Source organism: Eucalyptus grandis, chromosome 2, assembly GCF_016545825.1.
Source record: "Eucalyptus grandis isolate ANBG69807.140 chromosome 2, ASM1654582v1, whole genome shotgun sequence".
NCBI classification, from domain to species: domain Eukaryota; kingdom Viridiplantae; phylum Streptophyta; class Magnoliopsida; order Myrtales; family Myrtaceae; genus Eucalyptus; species Eucalyptus grandis.
In genome coordinates this window covers 22,502,098-22,525,034 of record NC_052613.1, presented here as the reverse complement: position 1 = coordinate 22,525,034, position 22,937 = coordinate 22,502,098, and the positions used below count along the sequence as shown (strand labels likewise).

At 39.2% G+C, this 22,937-nt stretch overlaps 1 long non-coding RNA gene and 1 pseudogene across 1 annotated transcript; both read left to right on the top strand.

The window, feature by feature from the left end:
* Window positions 1-13,217: 13,217 nt before the first annotated feature.
* Window positions 13,218-14,999, top strand: LOC120289246. Its single transcript, XR_005547172.1, has 2 exons — window positions 13,218-13,750; window positions 14,771-14,999. It is a non-coding gene; the product is annotated as an uncharacterized LOC120289246 (long non-coding RNA).
* Window positions 15,000-20,895: 5,896 nt separating this feature from the next.
* On the top strand, window positions 20,896-22,413 carry LOC120290571 (annotated as a pseudogene).
* The last annotated feature ends 524 nt before the right edge of the window (window positions 22,414-22,937 follow it).

Sequence of the window (22,937 nt, the reverse complement as noted above, 5' to 3'; positions counted from 1 at the left end):
AAGTTTAGATTAGGACGAAGATGGAGAAGGCGTAAGGCGTGAAGATGGTAGAGGTCGATGTCCACTCCGACCGTTATCATGTAATGTTCGTTTTCCCGACACATGTCTCGGGTTCCATGCATTGTATAAAACCCGACGAGTTGCGGGTTTCCTTTCTTTCCCAATTGTTTTCTCTTTTATATTTTTAGAATTACATGATTAGGTTTAACTGTTTTTCTTGATTGTTTACTTCATGTCTTGCAATTTCATTTTCATTGTTTGTTTTCCTTTCATTTCTTAGGAATAGAATAGAATGAAAGTAATCCACCACGCATGATCATTTAGTATAGAATTGACGATCCTGAAAATATAAAAAGAAATGCATGGACATGTTAGGAAAAACACAACATATTGTTTAGGTACCGAAAGGGCGCTAATAGCAATATTAGCGTAACCCAAGTCCCCGAACCTAGATATCTGGTTGCGTAGGAATCGAGGGAACACTCCCGACCCTCGATTGGGTTTCTAGCCGACCCCCAAAAATGAGGTTAGTGGCGACTCCTGTATATTTTTAGGTTGTTATAAACAACTAGATCGTATAAATAAATCCGCTGTCACGCGAGGTATGAGCTGGGGAGAGCTCGCGATCTTGAGATCAAGTATCCCTAAACTCGACCTTTCCCCTCCTTGGACATTTCGAGGGGCAGCGAGATTGGGTCGCGACACATGGTATGTTTGTATGCTTGAAATAGCATATCATTTTTCATTATGAACCTTCTTGGCAAATTTTGAAATGTAAGAGAATGCTTCAAAATTATTTGCCAAGAAGTATACCTAAGTAAAGCGAGAGTAATCATCCATGATTACTAGGCAGTATCTCTTTCCACCAATGCTTTGAGTTCTGATTGGTCGAAAGAGGTCCATATGCAGAAACTACAAAACTCGATTAGCAGAAACTTGATTTATAGGTTTGAAAAGAACTTCTAACTTGTTTTCCCAAAACACATGTGTGCATAATTCAGACTTTTGATAAGACAAGTTGGGCAGTCCACGAACAAGCTTCTTTGAGGAAATCTTGGCAATCTGCTTCATGTTAACATGACCAAGCTTTCAATACCAAAGGTTTGCTTCATCTTGAATGGATATTAGACACTGAGAATTTTCTGGTTTATATCCAGAAGATAAATATTCTCATGTCTCCGTCCAGTGAAAGATTGAGAGAAATCTTTACTACTTCCCGAACAAATGCCTTCTTGAAAATTAATTTTAAATCCAGTGTCACACAATTGACTAATGCTGAGTAGATTGTAATTCAAACATTCCACCAAGGAAATATTGTTGATTGTGAGACTTCCAATCTTCATAGTTCCACATCCAACAATTCTTCATTTGTCATTTCCACCAAAAGAAACTTTTACACCATTTATTTGCACAAGCTTTATAAAACAACTTGAATCTCATGTCATGTGTCTTGAATAGCCACTATTCAAATATCATTTAATCTTTTTCTTGATAGTGACCTCGACTTCTTTGTCTGAGTCTGAGTTTGAATCTATTTCAAAGTCTAAGTCTGATTCTAAATTTACCATTAGACATATGTTGGCATATTCTTCATCACTTTCCTCGCATTTAGTATCACTCCATGTCTCTGCCTTGAGAGCCTTTTTTGAATTTCTCTGTTTTTTTTTTTCTTCAACGATGGCGCTTGGGTCTAATGTGCCCCTTTTTCTTGCATTCGAAGCAAACCACATCTTTATTGGTTTCATTGTCCTCAGTTGATTTCTTCTGAAATTTTTGAGTGCTTTGCTTTTTCCAGTTAAACCTTCTTCCTTTCCTGTTCAACTTCCTGTTCAACTTCCTGAACTTCCTTATCATGAGTGCTAACTCTTTATCGTCCATGTCATCTTCTAAATCGGTATCATCAGAATCATCGTTAGATTTTAAGACAATTGACTTCTTACCTTTTGGATCTTCTTCCTCGTTGATTTGTTCCACTTCATATGATTGAAGTGTGCCAATAAGTTTGTCTACTGAAAGAGACATGATCCTCTGGGTTTTTCTTATTAAAGTTGTCACGTGATTCCAGTCTTTGGAGAGTGCACGCAGCAATTTATTGACCTTCATTAGTCTAGAAATTGGTTGTCCTTGATATGCTAGACCATTTACTATCTCTATGAAACGACTTAACATGTCAGTAATGGATTCTCCTGGCTTCATCTTGAAGGCTTCATACTGTTTGAGTAGGATATTGATTTTTGTTTCCTTAACTTGATCATTTCCTTCATAGGTAACGTGCAACCTGTCCCAGACTTCTTTAGCTATTTCACAAGATGAAATTATGTTATACTCAGTAGGAGATAAGCACAATATAAGGAATAGATGGTTTTAGCATCAAGAGCTTGTCTCTTAATTATTTCTGCTTGTGTCATTTCGCCAGCATCTGCAACTTCATTTCCTCTTTCTGAGGTTCATGTAGCTTTGGGAATGATCCTTTTTTCTACCACATCCCATTCCAAGGAATCTTTCGATCTCAGGAATGCCTTCATCTTGTTTTTCCGAACATTGTACTCCTTCCCATCAAAGTAAGGAGGTCTGGTGTTGTTTTGGCCTTCAACCAAACCTAGAGCAAAAATACTAGCCATAGATCTTTAGCTTAAAAAGTAAAAACACTTTAACAAATAAGCACACATGCTCTGATACCAATTGATGGGGCTAGTACAAACACCTAGATGGGGGTGAATAAGTGTAAATAATTTTCGCAAAACTTAGTAGAAGTAAATTGCCTCTAAAGGATTACGGACTATGAACGTATTAAACGTTAAGCAATTCAATAAAGCTACAAATAAAAGTAAGAAGTTCAAGGAAAGAGAATTAGAACACAAGGTTTATAGTGGTTCGGCTTAGATCAAGCCTACGTCCACTCTCCCGCGTTGACAGCCCACTAGCTTGATTCCACTATGAATCAAAAGAGATTTTACAGCTTGTGATCTTGACTTTCTTAGTGAAGAGTCTCTACTTGTCTCTCACAAAGTCTCACTAAGAGTTTCTCTCTTTTGTATACAACTTTGAGCTCGATGAATGAAAAAGCAAAGAACTAGAAAGTTTCAGACTTTGAAATTTTTCTTTCATGCACTTCTTCGAACAACTGGAGAGTCCGCCTTAAATACTCATTTATGCCTTCACGACCGTTGGCACTTTCCAAATGAATTCTTCCAATCTACTTGTTAGACAGAATCAATTAAGGTGATCTCGAGTCATTAGATGATTTGTGATGAAAGCCCATCAATCATGTTCGCCTATACAATCAGGATCTTGGTTTCCATAAGTAGAACCTTTCAAGTATACTTAGCCTTTCAAAAGAACTTCATATCGGTATTGATTCCAAGAAAGATAATCAATCAAGTAGGTGCTATATCCAGCCATAAGGTCATCCATAAACCAAACGAATCAAATCCTTGAAGATAATCCTGCATTTGGATAAGTCTTCATTCTTCGGTCTGGAAACTGTCAGTGTGGGCAAATTTTGAAACTAAAGTCTAACGGTCTTCAGACTTTGACAGTAAGGTCTGGAAATCTTCAGACTTAGACTTTTGGAAATGTTTTGTCAATTTCAAAACAATAAAGGAGTTTTCTCCAACACCTGCTAGAGGAAAAGTGCTCGTCCCTACCGGTCTGAGCATCGCAATACCGAAAGATAAATATGCTTGGATACGTGATGTGCACTTTCTTTTAAATCAAAACATTCTCGCGGTACCTTGTTCTAAATAATCGACGGGGACTAAATCAAATTGCTTGTGCATTTGTTATTTCTGCGCTGAGATCGAGTTTGGCATGGAAGCATTCGATGGATGTCGATGCGGGCGTGATTAATTTTCATTGGGTTTTAGGTTGTGTTTGAAGTGAAGGTGGGCGATAGGATGGCACAACAGATTATTTTCATTGGGTTTTAGGTTGTGGATGGGATGCACGCGGGTCTGGCAAGAGGATTTCTTGGTGAGAAATTTGGTCCAACTCTTGGTATGTAAATATCTGTTAATTGCTATGTGCTCAGCCTCTCTCTGTTTAATTGTGCAATTTGTATCCCACATTTCGAGTTGCTAGTTTGCTAGGTTGAGCCTTGTGGCGAGTGATTAGTAATGTAGCACAATGCCAACACCTTTGTACGGCAACCGTCCCTTCTGGCTGGGGACTAGGGGTGTGCATCAGTCCAAGGTCAACCTTGGACCGACCTTAGACTAGCTCGCCGGTCTTGGTCCAATTCCCAGGGAGACTGGGTTGGTCCTTGATCCTAGGATTCTTAGACCAACACTGTGTGGGCTGGTCCTCGATCCTGCGAGTTCATGGTTGGTCCAACTCGGACCAACCCTGGCACTATATATATATATCTAACATATTATTTATAATTTTTTTATATAGAAAATACCTTAAAATAAACGGCGTCGATAACATTAAACAACTCTTTAACAATGAATTCAAGTAATTTTACATTATTCTTTAATAACTTAAATTTTTAATGTTTTTTATGGTGTCAACAGTCATAATTTACGAATGAGGAAAATATTTTTGTGATGAGTTTTACGGGGTCTAAAAGGGCATAAACAGCTCCTTACGGTATCCTCCTCTAGTACTCGTTCTCTTCTGTCTTAAATGTTCTTTTAGTCTTTAATTTGCCAAAATCGAGAGAAACAACTTCTTCGCTCGCCACTCGACACTCGCCTCGCCAGCTTTGGGTTACTCATGCCGCTCGCTGCTCGATGCTCACTTGGCTTGTTGCTCCCCACTCGACACTCGATGCTCACTCTGTTCGACGCTCACCCCACTCGACCCTTACCGTTTGCCTTTCTTAGCTGACCTCGCTCGTTATCGAACCCATTGGGTCGATCCTGATAGGGCTAGTAAGAGCACCTAGAGGGGGGTGAATATGTGATCGAAGAAGTTTTTGCGAAACTTAACAGAATAAATCAACTTCTAAGAATAATAGACTGAAGGTGTGAAAGACTATAAACAGTTATATAAAGTCACGAATTAAAGTTAAAAGATTAGGGAAAGAGAATCAAAATACAAGGTTTATAGTGGTTCGGCTTAAACCAAGCCTACATCCACTCTCCCGCACTAACAGCTCACTGGCTGGATTCCACTAAGAACCAAAAGAGAATTTACAGCCTCACGTCCTTGATTCCACAGTGTAGAGACTCAACTACACTTCCTCAAGGTCTCACAAGAATTTAATCTCTCTTTTGAGTACAATTTGAGCTCAATAATTGAAATAGCAAAGAATTAGGAGCTTCAAACTTTGGAATTTTTCTTTCACGCACACACTCGAATAACTTGAGCATCTTCCTTATATACTCCTCTATGCCTTCATAATCGTTGGCACCTTCCAAAGGAGTTCTTCCAATCTACATGTTGGACAGAATTAATTAAGGAGATCTTGAGTTATTCAAGGAATGTGATGATAGCCCACAAATCCTGCTCGCCTATACAATCAAGATCTAGGTTTCCAAAAGTAGAATCTTCCAAGTATATTTCGCCAATCATCAAATCTAATTACTCGAATTGATTTCAATAGGAATAATTGATCACATGATGCTATCTCCAGCCGTGAGATCTTCTTCAACTGTACGAATCAAATCCTTAAAGATATACTCGCATCTGGATAAGTTTTCTTCAACGGATAAAACTTTTCTTCGTCGGTCTAGAAATTATCAGTGAGGACAGACTTTAAATCTTGAGTCTGGAGGTCTTCAGACTTTGACGATAGAGTCTCGTAAGTCTTCAAACTAGACTGATAGAAATGTTTTGTCAACTTCAAAACAAATAAGGAAGTTTTCTCCAATAATCTCCCCATTTTTTATGATGAAAAAACTTTCCCGCAGATTTGGACACTTTGACCCGCGAAACAACACTTAAACAAACCAAGATTTCTTATAAAAGATAAGTAGAGATTAGGATAAGGATAGTAGTGATTTTGCAACCATTGAAAACGTGTTAATCATGTAAAAACAACTATATTTACCATAATCAATAACATAGCTTAAGTTACTGCAAGCATCTTACTGCAAGCATCTTACTGCAAGCATCAAAAGATCAAATCATTCAGTCCAAACCACAACCAAACAAAAGATAAGTCCAAAAATCAAAATCAAATCTACATCTACTTCTCCCCCTTTTTTGTCAACAGCAAAAAGTGGAGAACAAATAAAAGAGTTGGTTGAAAATAGAGTCAGAATCATGGCTGTTTTGGAAGGCGAACAAGTTCAAACTCTCCCATAGAATTCACTGTCTTCTTAAGCCTTGCAAAACTCTGCTTCAATGACTGAAAATCTTCACCTTCACAATTGACTGCACTTGATTCTTCAAGGCGTTTAACTGATCGTGTAAAGACACTGAAGTGGCCATGAAAGCATTCTTGAGATCCTGCATCTCATACCCCATAGCATATTGCTGCTTCCTTACATCCAATAAAATCTCTAGCAGTCTCGAAAGGTCTGCTGTTTGTTCTATTGCAGCACTAGGACCAGCCGAGTCAATTCCAGGGATTTTGAGAATGGATGAAACTTCAGCAGATTGTCCACCATGACTATGAGTGGAAGCTTCTGGATAATGAGAAGCATACACATCCTCTGGATCCGCTACAGAACGACTCACATCACTAGTAAAAATAGGTGAAGAAATACCTTTCTGTCCAACAACTCCCCCTGTTTGGTTGCCTTCAGGTGGAGTATGTAAGATTTCTTCTTGATCAACTTCAGCTTCAGAGTGATGCGCGTCAGCATTTTTAGTTCCTGCCATCTCAGAATTACTGGACAAGGAGATAGCCAAAGTTGGCTCAAAAGAGTCTTCTTAACCCTGGTCTTTTTCTCATTATTGTCCTCTTCTTTCTGCTTCTTCTTCATCTCCTCTTCTTTCATCTTCTTCCTCTTCTCTTCCTTCCTGTTCTCTTCTTTCTTCCTCTGTCCTCCTCTATTCTTCATCTTCCTTCTCTATCTCTTCTCTCTTTGTTTCTCCTTCTTCTGGCTCTTCTCGAGTCTCTTGAAAGCTAACAAAACTCTTCAAATTTCTTAAAGCTGAAAGAGTCATTTCATCCTCATCCTCTTCATCTTGCAAGATGAGAATTCTTTTCTTCTTCATTGGAGCAACCATGGGCTCCTTGCCTTTCCTCTTCGCTGCGGTAGAGTCTTGTTTTGCTTTGATGGGAGACTTCTCTTTCATATACTCCAACACCTTGTTCAGCTCTTTCAAACGCATCTTTGTGACCATTTCAAATCCAATCACCATTGGAGAAATGGTTGTCAAATATAATGGTGCAGGGATGTGAATTTTAAAATGTCTAAAAAGACGCGTGATAAGAGCATAATAAGGGAGTTGTCCCTTATCCTTCACCACTATTCTGTACATGTGAAACAAGATTGTGTGAGGCAGAGAGAATTTGTAGCCAATGTTGATGGCATACATCAATTTTGCTTCAGACCGAGAGACATCAGTCTTGGATTTCAACTTTGGACGGATGCAGTTGATTACGATCTTGTGCAACAAGATGTTAGAGGCATTCATCCTAGAGTAGGAAATCTTACCTTCAACATCTCGATCTTTCACCAATGACAGAGTAACATGAGCAACAGACACGCTAATTGGTTGGAAACTCGCTTTTTCCACCCTAATTATGTTAGCCAGTGTGTCCATATTCACCAAAAACTCTTTCTCCCTCATTGGGAAAGAGAAACTGTTTGCATCAACGAAAGATAAGTTCGAGTAAAAGTATGCTGTGAATTCAGGATAAGCAGTAGTAGATTCAGAACAAAATCGCTCCAATTGCAGTAGAGCGAACTTCTCTCGCAGACTTACTTTCACCGAATCAAGGAAATCAAAATCGACACTCCTAGGGTTCATGACCCTTCTCTTCATCAAATTCAAGTAAATCCTCTTGTGGTTTTTCGATCTGAAAAGACTTGAACCATCACCAGCAATGTTTGCAGCCACTCCTGTTATAGGCTGAAAATGGGTAAACATACATTCATTGTCATCCTGTCCTTGTGGTTGATTAGCAGTCCCATAGCGTGGGTCACTAGGAAAGTTAGTGAAGGCTTTTTCAGCCAATCCCATTTCGGCAATACCCATCTTTTCCATATCACACAGAAAAAGAGTCTCATTCTTATAACCTCTCTCTCGCAAGTATTCATCAATCAAGGACATAGCAGTTCCCCCTCTTTTCAAATTAGAATAAAGCTTAAAAGCAACTTGAGGAGTTAACGTTCTTACAGGTTCCACTTCTTCCAACACTTCTTCTTCTGGATGAGTCGGTGGAGGAGTTTGATGGTGCTAAGAACGTTGTTGCTGACTTTGTCACTGTGGTGGAGTAGAATCTTCTTCTTCGGTCAAGTCGAAATGCGTAGGACCCTCAGGCATGTGCCGTGGTCCCCTACTTACAATTCTTGATGACTTTCTCGAAAACATTGTCTCTTCAAAGGGAGAAATATAGTCTTGCTCAAAAGGTGAAAACTTTTTGGATTAAACAACAAGGAAAGTGAGAGCAAGTGGGAGTTTGAAACTTTTTAGGGTTTGAGAGTGAAAACGAAGAAGACGGATTTCAACAGTATATAAAGCAAGTGAAGCGAGGTAAACGAAACGACATAAAAGGAAAAATAAAAATACCTTTTTGAAAAAGAATAACTGCCTTTTGAAAATAGATAACCGCCTTTTGAAAATGAATAAATGTCATAAAAAAAACTTGGAAGAATAATTTCAATCAATTAGCGATTAATGAGCAACCATACCTTTTCAAGTTTTTAACCAAAAAATTAAATAACCAGTACCGAAATGTGGCATCCTGAAATTCCTTGCCGGTCATTAGGGGTGCTCAAATTAATGTCTTGTATTAAGGACTATGGCCGAATTTAAGATAAATTTTGAAAAAGATGATCTATCTTTGGCCATATGTATTGTGGGTTAGAATTTATGGATTTGTGATTTCAAGTGTATAATTATTTAATTATACACTATAGTACTTTGGTTCAATAAGGATTTAATTAGTATTTAAAAAGGGGTTGGAATTTGATTTAATTAGGTTTGGGCCTTAGGCCCAAGAGTGTGGACCTTTGATGGGTCAAAAGGTCAGCCCATGAATCCCATGGAGAGGGCTGCCGTCGACCAAGGAGAGAGGGGAGAGGCCGGCCCAACCTTCAAGCCCATTATGCATGGGTTTTGCCAAGTGGCAAAATGGAAAGTCACTCCATTGGCCACTTTGGGTGGCTCTTAATCATTGCAAATGATGGTATTGAGGGGGAAATAAAAGGAAGAGTGGCCAGTTTAGGGGTTGTCGCCCAAGCCAAGTGAGAGAGAGAGAGAGGGGATGCGAGAGAGTGAGGAACCGAGAGAGAAAGGGAGAAGCCGCGCGAAGGAGGATGTCCGCTCGTCCATCGCCCGTCCGTCCACTCGTCCGTCGCCGTCCGTGTGTCATTGTTTGCTCGATTTGAAGGCAAGTTGGGATCTATATTCTGCTCTTGCATGTCGTTTCTTGCATGTGTGTTTAAATGGTGGTGAATCTCGGACGTTTAGGGTGTGAGAAACCGAAGCTTGAGTGTGTTGTTCTTGAAAATGTGTTCTGTTTTCGAGTGTGCCGCCTGACCCAGAATTTTGTAGAGGCTTGCATGTGGGTTTTGAGTCGGATTTTGGCTTCTAATTCTTGACGAAAGTTGTAGACAACATCTCAAAATATAAAATACTAAAATTTGAGACAAAATGGCTGAGTTTTAAGGGGTGAAACCCTTCCTCTACGAAAACGCTAGCTCTGAAACTGTTTTGACGACCTTTTGGTGGTTTTGTGTGTTGCATGTCACTTTTTACTGAGAATTTCACTTTGACTTCTTCACGAAAGTTGTAGAGAAAATCCTAAAGACTAACATACTCACATTTGAAGTAAAACTAACAAGTATAGCCTAGTGAAACGATTTTTCCTTTGAAGACGGTAGATCTGGAAGTATTGTACTAGACTCCACCGACTTCGTGAACTATAAGGTGACTATCCGTTGAGAATATTACCTAGATCTCTTAATGAAAGTTGTATTGGACATCTTGAGGCAAAACATATCAAAATTTCAGAGGAAATGATGGAAGATAAGTAGGTGAAACCTTGATTTTTCGGAGACCGCTAAACTGGACTGTTCGGTACTAGGAACAGGATCTTCGACCGTCCATAGTTAATTATCTAGAGCGAATATGGCCTAGATGTCCGCATGAAAAATCTATCTTAGGGCATTAACTATCACCTGGTAAAATTTCATAATTTTTGGAGGTCATTCGGGTATTTTAATCGAAATATTTCAAGAACTGCGCAATCTGATTTTATCCGAATTTTGCTTGCTGTATTGTGTGAGCTATATCTTCTTGTGTGAAGCTCTTTTGGGCATGTGCTCTTCATGAAATTGCTACCTTTATGTCTTGTCTATTACATGCTCTGATTGTATGATTTTTGAAGATCAGATGGATATTTAATTTATATGTTTTCCGAAATTGTGTAAGCTGGAATTTGGTAAATTTCAAAAAGTCATGATGTATGGATTATTCTAAGTTGTATGGACCCCATGGATTGTATTGTCATAAGTGGTTGTATCTTGCTGCATGTATGATGATGATTGGAAATGCATATAAGAATCAAATGATGAAAAATGATCTTGTTTGCCATCACATCATATGCCATGTTGAAATTGAGCTATAATTGAAAATGTGAACTAAGATAAGTGAGAAGGCCGTCGGAGGTGTGAGCCGACGATGCCCCGAGAGTGTCGGGATGCCTGGCTAGGGAGTGTAAATGCCGGATGCCTTGTGGCCTTAAATGGCTGAATGCCGGAGGGTCCTCGGGAGTTTCGAGATGCCCGGAGGATGTGTGCTAGATGCCCGGAGGTTTGTGCCAGAGGTTCCTCGCGATGCCAGGTGGGGTGCGAGCGATAAATGTGGGACGCAAATACTAGTCCGGGGAAAAAGAGAAATGTGGCGGTTCAAAATGAAAGAATAAAATTTGGAAATTGAAATTGAATCGTGCATGGTATGGCAATATGTATGCATGGATGCATGATGGTGAGTGCATGGATGTATGTGCACCTATGGTATGATGGTATATGTGACATGATGATGATGAGTGCATGGATGTATGTGCACCTATGGCATGATGGTATATGTGACATGATGATGGTAAGTGCATGGATGTATGTGCACCTATGGCATGATGGTATATGTGACATGATGATGGTAAGTGCATAGATGTATGTGCACCTATGGCATGATGGTACATGTATGACATGATGGTGATAATTACATGAGGATGTGTGTACATGTGGTATGATGACATATGCATGGCTCCAAGGTAAATTATGCATGGATGCTTGAATGACACGTCTTATGCTATGATTGTTATGATTGTATTGTGTGATGCATTGAGTGGTTTATTGGGTCCTTTACCTGCTGAGTGGCTGTACTCACCCCTTCGGGGACCAATATTTCATATTAGAAAGATACCGCTCCCTGCTGTCACGCGAGGCGTCTTTTACGGCCTTCCTTCGGATGTGAAGGTCGAGTGTGTGGAGATCAACTGTCCTACCATCCCTGGTCTGACGTTCATTCGTGTTCGTGCATTAGTGATATATGATGTAGGCCTGGCTGAGGGCTCTGTCATTCAGGAGTTCATATCTATTCACGTTCGTCGAGACGGAGTGATGCGGGGGATGTTGTCGCCGCCACCGCCTGACGCACCGGCATGGGTGTGACTGCCCGTGCGCGAGGAGTAGAAGCTGCAACTTTTTAGACAATAGCCGACACTAGTAGATGGAGGATTTTGCATGATTGACATAGAGCGTCAAGTTGTCTCTTTTTGAGGTTGTGGACGAGTGTAGTCAAAGGTCTTGGCCCTTCTTTTGTTATACCGACCCGAGAAAATCCATCATGAAAATATGTAAATAAAAGTGGCTCGGCTTTATCTTTTCCTATTGTGCTTAGTGGTGTGCATTGTATCATGATAGATGAAGGGAGAGATGATGATATTTCAATTATGCTTCCGCTAATAAGTTGCGCTGGGACCGATATATATCTATAATTGTGACATCCCAAATTTCTGATTCTGTTTTCAATTAAATGAGACGGACTTTTCATCGACGCGCTTATAGTTCAATTCTCCGAGCTGATCACTCACGAGATAACTAGTCTATCTGGTGAAGCCGTTAAGGAATTTAAATGCAATAGGCTTGAGAATCGACCATGAACCGATCGCTCGACCGTATAAATCTGCAAGGATCAATACGACACCGTCGAATCGAACAGAGAGATCGCAATAGGTCGATTCGACCGAGATATGTAATTAGAGTGTGGGTGATTCCACCTGATTTCAATATCCTCGTCGACCGGCACTGAACTGATTATTCTGTCGTTTTGGGTACCCTGTGTCCGTATTTGAAACCTTGAGATTTTCACAACAATCGGGAGTCGCTAATGTGTCGAAGATTTATGTCGTGGCTTGAAAATAATCAACCACGGTCAATTGCACTGAAAATTTCCTAAAAGCTACCCGGTAGATTAGGACGCGCTCAAATCGCGCCAGATTGAAATTAACCGTGATTTTAAACCCGGATTCAGAAATTGAAGGTTCTGGCATGTCACAATTCATTTTAGGAACGTCGACTCATCTCCAGAAGATTTTTCTACAAACCAAGATTTTTGCGGAAAAGCAAAGTAAGGCCGTTTTTGTTCGGGATTGTCGAGGGCCGTTTTTAATCAAATCTTCGGGATGCAAGTTGGATCATTTGGCAGGGAAATGTCATGAGAAGGCCGAGGACACATGGACCGATTTATTTGAACTTCAATTGAGCTTCAATTGATTGGAATTAAGAGAGAATTGAATGGATTGAATGGGGGAATGTCCAAAATTCGTAGCTCCCATGGCACACCACATTTTGCACCTATTGCCAAGCTTGTAGAGGAAGATTGGAGGAGAGAGAGAGTGGCTGAGGTCATGTGGTGTCATGGTGGGGGCAAAGCCAATGAGAAGATGGCAAGTGTTGAGCTCTAGAGAGCCCAAGGAGACCCCCACTCTTCAGCAGCTTCTTCTCCCTTAATCCAAGGCTTTCTCCATTGTTGTTGTCCATCTTGAACTTCAAAGAACCAGAGGAGATCAGCCCTCAGCCGCCCAAGACCGTCGCTTGCCCGCCGGACCTTTTTTTTTTTCCCCTTGCTTTCCCCTCGTTCCAGTTTCTGCTCCAGCCGACCTTTTGCCAAAGATCCGAGTAAAAAGTTAACTTTCCGGTTGAATCAGAGAACGAGCCACCCATCGCCGCGAAGAAGACATCCAGCCCGTTCCGGAGCACCTCACCGCTCGCCGGAAAGATTCTCCGGCTGTCCCGTACGGCCGCACGAAGCCGCCGCTCGCCGGACCGTCTGGACTCGCCTGGTTCCGCCTGTTTCACCCGTTTCGCGGTTTTCAGCCATTTTCTCCCCATTTCTACCCTACCTCCACCCATACCAACCTCCAGCAAGATCCCCTTGACCCCCGGGAGCCGCCGGTTGCCAACCACCCGCTCGCCGGAGCTCCGATCAGCCCGTTTTCGCCGTTGAAGTTGCTGGTTTCTTCTCTGCTGTTCAGTCCAGATCAGAAGCAGAAGACAGCAAGGTTTTGAGACTTCGTGGCCCGTTTTCAAGCCCTTCCCGGCCTCCGTTGGTGTCGCCGCTTTGGGGTTTATCGACCGCCTTGGTGTCGTGGTCGCCGTGAACTCACCGGCGCGCAAAACCGGTGAGTTTATCATCTAAACCTCGCTTAGTAAGATAATCATGCTTAAGGGGTGTTTAGATTAGTCTAGTTAGGTTTAGGTGGTTAGATTAGATTATTTTAATGTAAATTAGATTAGTTGTATGATTAGTTTAATGGGGTTTAATTAGGGCTAATTGTATGTTTAAATTAGTGTAATCTAATTTAAGCCCTAATTAATTATTTTTAATTAAATAATTATTTCGAATTTTTAAATATTATTTTATTATTTATATTATTATAATATAATATTTAATTATTTAATTTTCGGAATTAAATTTAATTATTTAATAATTTCGAAAATTTTGCCGGGATGGCTTGGCCGTTAGAATTTCGCGCGATCGCAAAGAAGGTGCAATCGCCTTGTATCAATTGTATGCGTAATTGCGGAATTGAGTGAAAATGATGATTATGGTTAATTATTCCAAAGTGAGGAATTATATGAAATTGGAGAAGTTTTGGTATTTAACTTGAAAATACCCGGTGTTAGTTTCTAGCACCGTGATTGGTTTGTATGGCCGCTTGAATCGATTGGATTGATTGCTTGATTTAATTGAGGTATGGATTGGGTTATTGTTGAATTGATAGCTTTGGCGAGCGCTTGTTTATATATGTATCGTTTGGTCGAGCAAATATTATATACATATACGCTACAGCTTCAGTGAGCTATCTATACGCTACAGCTTCAGTGAGCTATCTATACGCTACAGCTTCAGCGAGCTACCGTCTATATAATATAGCTTTGGAGAGGATTTGTCGTATTAACGACTGGTTTGATAGACGGTATGGAAAGATAGATAATGGGATTGAATTGAATCATTGTGAATGATCAATGTGATTGAGAATTGAATTGTGCTGACGTGCAGGAAGGACTGAGGCAAGGTAAGTCCTCTATTCTCTTTGTGTGGCTAGAGCACCCTGGGGCTTATTTTCTTCCTAATCGAGTTCTAGAGGGTAGGACTCGCTGAGACATTGTCTCATCCCGGTTGTGGGATAATATTTCAGGTCCCTAGATGGCGGATCCTCCGGAGCTTTTTGGTAGACCAGTGAGGGTCGCTGAGAGGATTTTTGACTTCGCCGATCTCGACTGAAGAGCTGGCGAATGGACCTGTCTAGCTGGTCTTAGGACAGCTTTGTTTTTGAGGACTGATCTTCTATAGATCTTTTGTTAATAGCCTAGTCCTGTAAATTGACTGGTTTGATATGTATATAGATGTGTGGTTGGTTTTGAAAATGTGATCCTGCTTTTCTATCCCAATTGAGTTTTTGTCTGGGGATTATTTATCCGCTTCCGCATGTGTAATTAAAAAGAATGGGTCGGCGACGTGTCCTGGGAAGTCGCATTTCTATCGACCGCAGTGGGATGTGCGCGTGCTCGAGGTTCGGGGCGTGACAATAATTATATATGCCTATGAGCTGCAATGCTTCTGTTAAGAGATGTGACTAGCGTTCATTAGGTATAGTAACAGGTACCTGTGGCGACCTTAGGTGTTTCGGGGTGCCACACAAAATAACTTACAGTCGTAACTTTTGGTCTTCTGAGTCTGAACACCTTCAGACTTTATCTCTGAGTCTGAGCTCCTTCAGACTTTAAAAGATATGATGTTCAGTCTGGTGCGAATAGACTCAAATAGGCTTTTTTTAGTGGCTTTGTAAATATGTCCACCAGTTGATTCTTTGAATCAATGAATTGAATCATAACTTCTCCATTTTGAACATGATCTCGTATAAAGTGGTATCGAATCTCTATATGATTTGCTCTTAATGAAGAATTGGATTCTTTGTGAGATTAATTGCGCTGGTGTTGTCACATTTGATCTCGGTGCATGAGTCTTCGATTTCAAAATCTCTCAATTGTTGTTTTATCCATAAGATTTGAGAACAACAACTTTCAAGGGCCACATACTCTGCTTCTGTTGTTGAAAGAGCCACTGTACTTTGCTTCCTTGAGAACCATAATACTGTCTTGTTTCCTAGCAATTGACAAGTGCTGGAAGTACTCTTTCTATCAACTCTGCAACCTGCTAGATCTGCGTCTGAATATCCAATGAGAGTAAAGTCTCCTTCTTTAGGATACCACAGACCTAACTTTGAGGTAGTTACAACGTATTTGATGATGCATTTAGATTCTTTGGGATCAGATTGAAATCTACCACAAATGCAAACACTAAACAAAATGTCAGGTCTAGAAGCAGTAAGATAAAGAAGTAAACCAATGATACTCCTGTATAGCTTCTGGTCAACTTTCTTTCCTCCTCCATCTTTATCCAGCTTCGAAGAACTTGACATTGGTATCTCTGTCTTTTTGCAATTCTCCAATCCGAACTTTTTAACGAGTTCTTTTGCATATTTTTCTTGGTGAATGAAAATTCATTCTTTCAATTGTTTTACTTGTAGTCCGAGAAAAAATGATAGTTCACCCATCATACTCATTTCAAATTCATCCTGCATAGACTTAGAAAACTTCTTGCACAGGTTTTCGTTAGGTGATCAAAATATAATATCATCAACATATATTTGAACAAGCATAAAGTTTTTACCTTCTCTTTTAATAAACAAAGTAGTATCTACTTTTTCTTTGACAAAATCATTTTGAAGTAAAAACTTACTTAACTTGTCGTACCAAGCTCGAGGTGCTTGCTTTAATCCATATAGTGCCTTTTTCAGTATGAATACTAAGTCTGGTTTTCTTAGGTCTTCAAATCCGGGAGGTTGTTCCATATAGACTTCTTCTTAGATAAATCCATTTAGGAATGCACTTTTGACGTCCATTTGGAATAGCCTGAAATTTTTATAACGGGCAAAAGCAAGTAATAATCTAATTACTTCTAACCTTGCTACTGGTGCATAAGTCTCATCATAGTATATCCCTTCTTCTTGCGTATATCCTTTGGCCACGAGTCTTGCTTTGTTCCTGACCACTTTTCCTTTTTCATCCATCTTGTTCCTGAAAACCCATTTAGCTCCAATAATAGATTTACCTTTTAGTTTAGGGGTTAATTCCCAAACATCATTAATACTGAACTGTCTAAGCTCTTCTTGTATAGCTTCAATCCAGCTTTCATCAGTTAAAGCTTCTTCTATGCTTTTGGGTTTTATTTCAGAAATAAGTGCCACATCGCTAGACTTTTCTTGCTTTTTGGATCTGGTATGAATCCCTTCATTAATGTCACGATGATGAGTTATTTGGGATGACTAGACTTGTGCTTCTAGTTGCTAGTCAGTCTAACAGATTGCTGATTTTCTGCTTCAGTTGATTCTTCAACATCCATTCGTTGTTGTTCTTCTGAAGTATGAGCTGCTTCAGGGAAGGTAGACTTTGTAGAGTTTGGAGCAAGTTCAGTTTCTTCAGGTTGAGTCTGAATCAATTGATTTTGCAAAGAGTCTTGAAATTTGACATTCATAAATTCTTCCACAGACTGAGTCTTCTTGTTGAATACTCTGTAGGCTTTGCTGGAGGTTGAATATCTAAGGAAGATTCCTCCGTCTGATTTTTCTTCTAATTGTCAGAAAGTAAACCCAAGTAAATCGTAAATAATCATACATTATTTCTAGGCAATATCTCTTCCCACCAATACTTTGAGTTCTGGTTGGTCAAAGAGATCCATATGCAGGAGTTGCAACACACGATTAGTGGAAATTTGATTTATTGGTTTAAAAGAACTTCTAACATGTTTTCCCAACACAGCTGGTGTGCATAAGTCAAATTTTTTATATTTCAGGTTGGAGAGTTGACGAACAAGCTTCTTGGAAGAGATCTTGGCAATTTGCTTCATGTTGACATGGCCAAGCTTTCGATGCCAAATGTTTGCTTCATCTTGAATTGATATTAGACATTAAGACCTTTATGGTTTTATATCTAGAAGATAAATGTTCCCATGTCTTTGTCCAGTAAAAGATTGAGAAAGATCTTTACTAGTTCCTGAACATATTCCTTCTTGAAAATTGATTTGGTATCCATTGTCGCACAGTTGACTAATACTGAGTATATTGTAATTTAGTCCTTCCACCAAGGAGACATTGTTGATTGTAAGACTTCCGATCTTTACTGTTTCGCATCCAACAATTCTTCATTTGCTATTTCCACCAAAAAAGACTTTTTCACCATTTGTTTGAACAAATTTTATAAAACAACTTGAATCTCCTGTCATGTGTCTTAAACAACCACTATCCAAATACCATTTAACATTTTTTCTTGATAGTGACCTCGATTTCACTGTCTGAGTCTAAGTTTGTATCTGTCTCAGAGTCTGAATCTGGTTCTGATTTTGCCATTAAACAAATATTGGCATAATCTTCATCACTTTCTTCGCATTCAGTATCACTCCATGTTTCTGCTTTGAGAGCCTTTATGTATTTCTCAACTTTTCCCTTCTTTTTCTTCAACAAAGGACAGTTGGGCTGATGTGTCCCTTTTTCTTACATTCAAAACAAATCACATCTTTATTGGATTCATCATCCTCAGTTGATTTGTTTTGAAACTTTTGAGTGCTTTATTTCTTCCAATTGAATCTTCTTCCATTTTTGTTCAGTTTCGTGAATCTTCTTATCATAAGTGCTAGCTCTTCATCGTCCATATTCTCTTCAAAGTCTGTAATATCATAATCATCGTTAGATTTTAAGGCAATTGACTTCTTACCTTTGGGATCTTCTTCCTCGTTGATTTGCTCCACTTCATAGGACTGAAGTGTGACAACCAGTTCGTCTACGAAGAGCGGCATGATCCTTTGTGTTTCCCTTATTGAAGTCTTTATGTGATTCTAGTCTTTAGAGAGTCCACACAGCAATTTGTTAACATTTATGGGTCCTGAGATTGGTTGTCCTTGATACTCTAGACCATTTACAATTTATGTAAAATGACTAAACATGTCAGTGATAGATTCTCATGGCTTCATCTTGAAGGCTTCATACTGTCCGAGTAGAATATTGATCCTTGTTTCTTTCACTCGATCAATTCCTTCATAGGTAATGTGCAGCCTATCCTAGATCTCTTTGGCTATTTCACAAGAAGATATTATGTTATACTCAGTAAGAGATAACGCACAATATAAGGAGTAAATTGCTTTTATTTCTTCTTGAGTCATCTTGCTAGCTTCTGTAACTTCTTTTCCTCTTTCTGAGACTGATGCAGCTTTAGGAATGATTCATTTTTCTACCACATCCCATTCCAGAAGATCTTTTGATCTTAGGAATGCCTTCATCTTGTTTTTCCATATGCTGTATTCCTTTCCATCGAAATAAGGTGGTTTGGTGTTGCTTTACCCTTCAACCAAACCTGGAGCCAACATACTAGCTATAGATCTTTAACTCATAAGTAAAAACACTTCAATTGAATGAGCACACAGGCTCTGATACCAATTGATAAGGCTAGTAAGAGCACCTAGAGGGGGGTGAATAGATGATCAAAGAAGTTTTTGCAAAACTTAACAGAATAAATCAACTTCTAAGAATAATAGACTGAAGGTGTGAAAGACTATAAACAGTTATATAAAGCCACGAATTAAAGTTAAGAGATTAGGGAAAGAGAATCAAAACACAAGGTTTATAGTGGTTCGGCTTAAACCAAGTCTACGTCCACTCTCCCGCACTGACAGCCCACTGGCTGGATTCCACTAAGAACCAAAAGAGAATTTACAGCCTCACGTCCTTGATTCCACAATGTATACACTCAGCTACACTTCCTCAAGGTCTCACAAGAATTTAATCTCTCTTTTGAGTACAATTTGAGCTCAACAATTGAAATAACAAAGTACTAGGAGCTTCAGACTTTGGAATTTTTCTTTCACGCACCACCCGAATAACTTGAGTGTCTTCCTTATATACTCCTCTATGCCTTCATAACCGTTGGCACCTTCCAAAGGAGTTCTTCCAATCTACCCGTTGAACAGAATCAATTATGGAGATCTCGAGTTATTTAAGGAATGTGATGATAGCCCACCAATCATGCTCGCCTATACAATCAGGATCTAGGTTTCCATAAGTAGAACCTTTCAAGTATATTTCGCCAATCATCAAATCTAATTACTCGAATTGATTTCAATAGGAATAATTGATCACATGATGCTATCTCCAGCCGTGAGATCTTCTTCAACCGTACGAATCAAATCCTTAAAGATATACTTGCATCTGGATAAGTCTTCTTCAACGGATAAAAATTTTCTTCGTCAGTCTAGAAACTATCAGTGAGGGCAGACTTTAAATCTTGAGTCTGGAGGTCTTCAGACTTTGACGATAGAGTCTGTAAGTCTTCAGACTAGACTGATGGAAACATTTTGTCAACTTCAAAACAAATAAGGAAGTTTTCTCCAATAGGTCCGGTCCTCGGTTGCCTTTTCAAAAGTACAAAAAATGAAATAAAAAATTATTGATTGGTTTCGGGTTGACCCTAGAACCGGACTAAACACATTGGATCTGTCCAGTCCTCAATCGTTTTTTCAAAGAGTACAAAAAATGAAATAAAAAGTTATCGGTCGGTCCCGGGTTGAGCCTGGAATTGGACTGAACCCTCTGAGTTAATCCGGTCCTTGGTCCAAAAAATTAAGGACCGGCACTGCGTGAGTTGGTCCTAGGGTTAGGGGGCGGACCAACCCAACCCAAACTATGCTCATCCTTACTGGGGACAGAAGCAATTTTACCATTGAGTATTTCTATCATCCTTCTGTCATTCTTGTACTTACTGTTGTCATCTGGTTTTGCATTCGTTTTGGTCTCTTCTTCACTTTTGCCCCAGACGCTTATGCAGTTAACTTTCTCAAGAGGCACGAGAGCTTATTCACTGATGTGCGTCTGTTGTTTTTTATTTCTACTTATGAGCTTCATTCCCTTTTTATGAAGATACTATATAGGTGTAAGAGCAGAAAAAAAGAAAAAAGAAAAAAGAAGATGAAGAATCTATCACTTTAGACTTTAATTTTCTGCAGTCTCATGATCAATAATCCAATGTGCGGTCCAGTTCAATCATTTGGGATTGATCTTAACAACCTTCACCTTGAGGGTTATGTTTATGTGGACTTATACTGTAGAGATTCCCTCCCATGTGTGTACTGATTAGATCTTCAACTATTGTTTTGTGTAGTTGTAACATGCCATCTACTTATGACTACATGTAGTTGTTTTCTTATCAACAGGCTATGATAGCAAGGATGCAGCAGGCTATGCAATACGCTGATCAAACACCTGATCTTGAGATCGAGATAGAGGTTAATCATGATACTTAACTCTATCGCCAATGGGAAGGTGAATATGTGAAAACAAACTCCATTGCATCGTATATTCATCGGCAATCTATTTTTGTTTTGTGGTTTCTATAGCTAGTTTTGTCATGCAGATATATGAGCACAGTTGATCAAGAAACTTGCAAAAATAAAGGAAGATTAGGGTCTTATAGCAGAAGTTACTAATTTGATGCAAGAAATTGGGGTGCCTGGAAGTTTACTTCTGTTGTCACTGATCTTGTAAATGGTTTTTCCTTGTCCAATACTAGGTGATGGGTCTGAAATGCAGATAGAAACTTTTGGAGCACTAGCAAGTCTAGAGAAATTTGCCTTTATTTTTTTAACAAGTACGGATTTTTTATATTGCTTTTAGCCATTTACGCACTATTACTATGATTGGTTTCCTAATTTATGGGTTTTGCAGGTTTGTTTGTGCTTAGATCGCCAAGATTATGTCTGTGCACATATTCTTTCCAGAAGATCAGCTCCCAAGTGTTTAATGCAGATCCTTTCAAAGAGAAGAAAAAGCCTAAAGAAGGTGAAAACATTGTGGAACAAGCTCCAACTAATATTTGGTCACTTCTAGAGTTGAAATGGAAATACTATGACTCATGACACGGTAAATTGGCGTTTTGCTATTTCTAGTGTTTGTCCACTATCTTTTAACTAATTTGTTTTTGCCAATCAAGCACCACCTCGTGTTCAGGTTATGGTTCAAATCATGAACATGTATGGCTTTATATATCTAGCACATACTCTTCTTCCTAGGCATATTCTCTTGTTCCTTTCTAGCTTTAGCGCAAACTCTTATGTTCTAGATGTACTTGATAGATCTGAATTCTCTTGGTTTACCCTACATTTATGTGGTCAGCGATGTAGGTATAGGTATTACTCACACAACAATGATTACCTTGGGATATGTCAAATATATAAGGCAATAGATGAGATTCCATCAATGAAAGGAAACCCAAAGCAGCAGATGTTGATGAAGGGAACCCAGAGCAGTGATACTGGAGAGGCTCTTTTGTTGTTAAGTCTTCACTGCATTTTTCAAGGCACTGATGTTCATTCTTTGATTTAATTTAATGCAGGTTCTAAGGAAAATATGGTGATGCTCGGTTCTATCACCACATGATCCTATGCAGTCAAGCCTTATTAATGCCACTTTAGAGGATAAAAATCTCTCAGAAATTCCCAATTCAGGTACACCTTTAATTTCCTTTAGGTAATTGGTTTTACATCCTCTTTCATTATCTCTATAATGTGCCATAGAATAAGGTTGACAGTGCCTTCAATATTTAATGCAGGTTGCTGCTAAAACAATTGGTGAAGTTGGAGGTTATCCAGTGGCCTGCTTTTTGGAGTACTTTCAAAGAAGAATTTTAGAATGAGAAAAACATGCTGGAAGGTGCACTTATTGAGAATGTAGCATAAGTTCTTAGATAGAGAATCATCAAACTTGTGATTGTAGAACTTTGTCGTTTTTCTTCTTTTTGGATCATCATTTAGATATATGACTCAATATTATATGTTTTTGCAGAATATTATAATTCAGATGTGACTTGATTGATTTACCACTCTTGGCCAGAGGGCCTCCTATCATTTGTTGCGATCACGGCGGCCACGATCATCAGTCTGATAGGGCTAGTAAAGACACCTAAATGGGGGTGAATAGGTGTAAATAAAATTTTCTCACAAGACTTGATAAAAGTAAATTGCCTTTTGAATATAACAGATTTAGGACGTAATCAGCTTTGAAACAATTACAAAGCAACAAATGAAATAAGGAGTTTACGGAAAGAGAATTAGAAAATAAAGTTTATAGTGGTTCGACTTAATCCAAGCTTACGTCCACTCTCCCGTGCTGAAAGTTCACTGGCTAGATACCACTATGAATCAAAAGAGATGTTACAATTTGTGATCTTTGACTTTCTCAGTGGAGAGTCTCTACTGGTCTC